Here is a 6,707-nt window from a genome sequence, read left to right as displayed (position 1 = left end):
TGAGCAGAAAGATCTATATGCAACTATACAGAAAATCCTTCTTGACTTTTCTTTGCTTTTATTTGTTTTTCATTTTTTTGGTTTTCTTAGATTTTCTCGGGAAAATTTCCCCAAATTTTCTTGTGAAACAAACAAGATTAACCTAACCTTGATTAGGTTAGATTGAGTTACTTTGGATCATGGGCTTGAACTGATCATGGGCCTGGTTTAGTTTTAGGCTAAAGGAGGGGTCGAGCTTAAATTGGGCCTAACTCTAAGTTGGATTTTGAGCTTAATTGTAATTATGATTGGGCCTTGATATTGATTGGGTTCTAGGTTTAATTGTAATCTGGATTTGGGCTTATACAATCCCAAGCCCAAATGAGGTCATGGATCAAGGTAAGAGATCAATGGATTTAGGTCTTCGGGTCAAAGGTTAATGGATCTGGGTTTTTAAGTCTTTGTGTCAATGGGTTGGATCAAGGTCAATGGGTCGAATTCAAATTAATGTGTTGGATTCAAATTACCAGTAAGAGACTGGAAGCACTGGAGATCAAAATTATCGGTTTCAAGCAGTTCGATGCCGAAGCAACCGATGACCAGCGATAGTGGCTGCGAGGTCGTGTGCATCGAATGCCAAAGATTGGCCAATAACAAGCTATCATTCGTGTCCATGAGGCCCGCCGAACCGTAGTCCTTGATTTTTTTTTTCCATACAGGTACACCGAATGCTATTAGATCGATATGCATTACTAATGAAAACTAGAATTGGGTCTGTTTGATGCGAAGGAAAATATGTTTTCTAGGATAATATGAACTAGAAATTTAACATTCTACCTTGTGGAAAATCAAGCCTCCCAATTTGTTGATGATATAGAGGCTGTAAATTGTGGCCATTGATGCTTTATGGGAATCAAAACTCCCAACACGATTTGAGTATTGCACTCGCAGGTTGACGGTTTGAATTATTGAAGAAGGGTGCGGTGCATAAGTAGTGGGCTCCGACCTGAGACCTGACCCATAACTAGGTGTCGCAAATGGGTCAATTCTTGTTGTTAATGGGCAAGACTTTAACTAAATGGATATAATATATATATAAATTTAATTTGTTCTTTTCTCTTTTAAAATTTTATTTTCATGGCTAAAATTAAATGTCACAAAATAAAAACACAAAAACACACTACGAATCTACGAGTCAAAATTTTGAAACATATATATATATATATATATATATATGTATATATCAAAATAAATATATATATATATATATATATATTTCTTTATAAATCTTGAAGTCTAAAAAAAGAAAAACTAATTCAATGCAAAATCAAAATCATTAAAAACTTTTTTTCTACGTCAACAAGATGATCAACGTTTGTAGGAGATTTTTATTTGAACATTTATTTAAGACCTTAGAATTTCTTAATCCATGAGTTTGATTAACAAAGCTTTGAAATTTTTTTAAAACCCTCCTTAGATATCAACCTCTAAATCATTTCCTTAAATTCCATCATTTCAACTATACTTTGTAAAATCTCAAATAACATAAGTTTAGAAAGGATTTTTATAAATAAATTGTTTCACAAAAGAATTAAACAATTTATATAAATTTGTCTATATACAAATATACAAATAATATCGAAGGTATCTGTAATTTATCAATAGTTAAGAAGGAAGATAATTGTGATTACAAATAAATATTTTGATCTAGAAATTACTTAAAAATTGGAATTGTTTTTGGGAGTTTCAGTTAAGAATACTCATTAAAAATGCAATTACGGCCAAGTATTTAAGAAAATATAAAACATTCAAAAATCATAAGAAAATATCAATAGGAGGATCAACAAAATCTAGTGACTTTGCAAAATCAATATACACTAAAATTGGATAAAACGAGCAATCACATGGCCAAATGAATTTTAGACAAGATAAAGAACAAATTTGAATAGAAAATTAAAGAAAATCACAATCAAACAAAATAACAACGAACACAATTAATTTTATAAAACTGCCTCAGGATTAAATATTTTACTTAAAATGAAAGAGCATATGAAGGTATACCTTATGTGTAACACAGATCATGACACAATCTAATGTAGCATAAAAAGAGCTTCCAAGAAAATTACAATTTCACAGCACAACAATAAAATGAACAAAGTTACTCTAAATTGAAGTAATTTATAATGTTTGAATGGGATAGATTGAGGCTAATGAAAATTAATATGATGAATTTGTAAAAATACAAATACTAATTCGAGTGTAAGAAAAATTTGAAAGAGATTAATTAGAGGGAGCAAAAAATTTAGTCTTTTTTTTTTTTTATTACATAGAAACTCCAGCCACTAACAAACCCTTCGGACCCCTTGGTGCGGCACCAAACTTACGGATCAGCGTCCTCCCCCTAGGTCTCGCTGATCGGGTAAAGTCCGGAATGTGGACACGGCTTCCGTGCATCAGTTGGACATTTGGCCAACCCGACCCTTGGGACACATCTCCATTACCATCCATGGTCCCCGCTGGCTCATAGAAAATTCTCACCATTCACGGTTTCCGCTGGCTCATAGAGCGAACTCTTACCATCCACGGTCTCCGCTGGCCCACAGAGTAAATTCTCACCATCGACAGGTACCGCTGGCTCCATGAGATGGTGTGGATGGTTGTTTGCCAGACAATTCTTACTTTTTGAACTCATGTTACTAATCAAAGGCTTAATTAGTTTATAGTTGAGGGTCATGATTTTTTTGTCCCAATGAAAATGTGAAAGTGTGATTACCAAATACAACTTCTTCTTCTTGGTGAAATAATTATTGATCTTTTCTAAATACGTGCTTTATATTATTTTTAAATCAAAATCAAGCTCACGAAATCCTTTTATATATATATATTTTGAAATCCGTTTAGGTAAAGATTTTATTTGAGAAGAGAAAAAACTATTTTTCTTTTTAAGTTCTTTCTGTATTAGACATTATTAAATTTGAAAAGTTATTTAGATATGATTAAAATTATAGAGACCAAATATTTATTACATGTAAAATTAAATCTTTGTTCAAAGATTCACAAACATGAAAAAACAAAATTGTTTTTTCTTAATGTTTTTCCCTAATATATTTCAACTTTTAAATGGAATTTTTATGTTATTAATTTTGAATTATAATTGGTTAATGAATTGTGTCTGATTAATGTTAATTGTTATAGATTTATTTTAACTTTCCTAATGTGAAGTAAAATATGTCTAATATAAGAATGTAATATATATATATATATATATATATATATATATATATATTTGTATATGTATATTTTGTCCTATTGAATGGGAATTTAGTTTTGTGCTGACCACTTTAGAATAGTTTGTACAAATATATTTATGTATATCAACTAGAAAGCTTTTGAAATAATTACTTATAATTTAGATAATGAGGATATGTTTAGAGTATGGATTTTAGGTATTAAATTTAGACCTGTGTGAATTTAGACAAAACTTATTCTAATTTTAACATAATATTTTAAAAATTCACATAAACTCAAATTTAAGATCTCAATTTTAAGATCCAAAACTCGGTAAAAGGAAAATGTTTAAACACGGCTGTAGAAGTAAAATGAAGTATGCATACTTTTACTGCAGGTGCTTACTTGGAAAAATGCATTTATTCAACATAAAAAAAATCTTCTTTAATTTATGAATGTTGACAAGAACCAGTTAATGGTAGTAAATATATTTCTATAAAAATCTTCAAAATTTGAGAACATTTATGGGCATTCAAGCTCTTCTTGGGCTTAAAGTAGAAATGTTTGCACACAATGATGACAAATAGGAAATTACATAGCTAATTATGGTATGCAGTAATTATGGAAATTCAAAATAATAATAATAATAATAATAATAATAATTTTTATTATTATTATTATTATTATTATTATTATTATGACTTCAAATCTAACAATATATAAACTTTTAAAATTTGAACCAGTTAATCATAGTAAATATGTTTCTATAAAAATCTTTTAAAATTTGAGAACATTTAGACATTCAAGCTTCTCTTGGACTATAACGGTTTAAAGTTGAAAAGTTTGCACACAGTGATGACAAATAGGAAATTGCATAGCTAAATATAGTATACAGCAATTATGGAAATTCACAATAATAATAATAATAATAATAATAATAATAATAATAATAATAAATATGACTTCAAATCTAACTCTATATAAACTCCAAGGAATTCAAAGTCCATAGTTATCCGCAGTTTGTTTTAGGGAGTGAAAAGTGACAAAATGATTTTCACTATGGTCTTGAAGTTCTTGACATCGATGGTGGATGGTTCGCTTGTCTTAGGAGATTTCAACTACAAAGATTTTTGCTTGAAGTTGAAGGATAAGGAGAAGGTCTTTGCTTTTGGCAAGTCACTGAAACTCACCTAATATGTTTAAAAATTTTTCTATGTAATCAATTGAAATGAAGCACTACAAGATTTCACATTGCCTGTGCAAAATTCTTGTTCTGTTTGTGGTAATTGTTTTTTTTTTTTTGTCAAGTACTTGTATGATTTACTTTAGTTTTTGGTGTGATTTTGATTTGGAGACTCAATTTTAGCTCATCGGCTCTAGGAAGAGTGTTGGTTTCGATATGTTTTTTAGGCTTTGCTTTGTTGTGAACGCAAAAGGATAAATAAAACACAAACAACACATTCAGATCTCTCAATCACTCCCCCTAATTGTATAAAAATGCATGGAATTACCCTTTATTTTTTTGGAATTGATTGTATTAACCTTTTATTATGAATCCAAATGTATTCACCTCACAAAACTAAAGCTAAGTGTTTAGAATTGGAAATATGAATTTAGAGCCTTAGATTTGAAATTATATATTTTTAAAATTTTTTTTCTTCAAATTCATACAACTTCAAAGGTAAAGACCGAAATTTATTCATCCAAACCGAATAAAAGTGATTCTATATATTTTTGGGGAAGGATCCCTTTGAGCTGATCTGTTTCAAATGACAGCAACTAGCATTTATGAGGGAAACAATGAAAATGGAATGAAAAAGTAAAATCTTGTACAAAGGGGATGCAAATATTTCCAGCCTGATTAGTGATATAAGAACAAACATGAGTATGCATAAAGTCTTTGCATCTTTCTTGGAGATTCATTGATTTCTTAGAAATCAAAGAAACAAGTTACTGTGTCAAGGTCTTCAGCTGAGGCAAAGGGTATGGGACTTAAATCCATAACCCATAGTCACCAATGATGGAAACTCGACTCAATACTTGAAAATTTCAAGCTCTCGAGTTCAATGAGCAAAGTACATCATATGTAGTGACTGAAAGCACTAAAATGTATATGTTTCACATAATCCATCCCAAGGAAAATAGTGTTTTGTACCTGTAATGTGAAAAAGTGAAGGTTGAGCTTAAGCTCTTAATAGGTTTATAATAGGTTCTATGAAATACTTTAATTACAGGGGTACCTTTGATAAACCTACCTATATGAGTGTCGAAAGTGGTGCCGCTTCCTATGAGAAACGGATTTATCTCTAGAGCGCTCATCAAACTAGGATATAGATGCAAGGCCAATCCACGCGTCGGCTTTTGGAAACACCCAAAGATCTGATAATTTGTGTGTTATATGTATCTGGTTAATCAAAAGAGGATCGCTAGTTCAAAGTTCGTCTACTATGTAATCCTGATTAATTTTGATATGTATTCACTAAGTGAAAGTTCAAGTTCTAAAAACACCTTCATTTATGCATAAATTATCTCTTATCTGAATAAATTGTTTTTCATCTATATTTTGAAAATGGTGGGGGAATGTTGAAATATTTTCTAAAATATACGATTTTATGGGTGGGTTTTCAAAGTCTTCCTTTGATGAATCTTCTAAAACATTTAAAGTTATGTGGGTTTGTCCCACATTAAAAAAGTGGAAAAGGCATGATTTTGTCTATATAAAGATAAAGTTAGCTCCATGAAATATATAGAAAATTCATCATTCTCTTCTTCTCTTTCTTACATAAAACTTCCACAAATTCTATCTTCCTAAAATTTGGATTCTATTATTTGAAGAAATAGAATTGCAGAAAAATTTGTTCGGATAACTCTAAGAGTGTTTTGTGATCAGTTTTCATTTGTGTATAACGCAAACTTATATCAGATTATAATCTAGACTTTATTGTATCCTAGAAACATACTTGCTGACTCAATACACACCAATTTGGTGGGGGCAAATAACGTTTTAAGGAAAACGACATTGTAACGTGCCTTGAAGCGAATTTCAGTTCTGCAGCATTTTCCTCATCTTATTCTTACACCAACATGTATGTATGCATTGAAAATACAATTAATCTCAGCCTTTCTCTAAACACCACAAATACTAATTTAATGTCTAAAGTATGCAAGAAAGAGAAAGAGAAGGTGAGATCACCTGAGAATGTGCTGAAAGAGAGGAGCTCGCACATCTACACTTCACAATAAACTGGCAAAAACTGAGATGATAAAGATATTCATCATCATCTATGCCAAATCCCAAATGGTTGCAGCTGCTTCAAAAGGAAGCACATCACTGATGCTTCGATTAGGCATAAATACATAATATACTGGGTGCTTTTGAGCATGGCAGATCAAGAGAAAGAGAGAACATTACCACCATCCTGAGTTAAAGCATGTGATTCAAACATGAAAATTCCCAAGTGGGACTCCTTTTACTAGAACGAGTCAGTGCGATAGCTAGA

Source organism: Malania oleifera, unplaced genomic scaffold (assembly GCF_029873635.1).
Source record: "Malania oleifera isolate guangnan ecotype guangnan unplaced genomic scaffold, ASM2987363v1 ctg264, whole genome shotgun sequence".
NCBI classification, from domain to species: domain Eukaryota; kingdom Viridiplantae; phylum Streptophyta; class Magnoliopsida; order Santalales; family Ximeniaceae; genus Malania; species Malania oleifera.
This window is presented reverse-complemented; position numbering follows the sequence as displayed.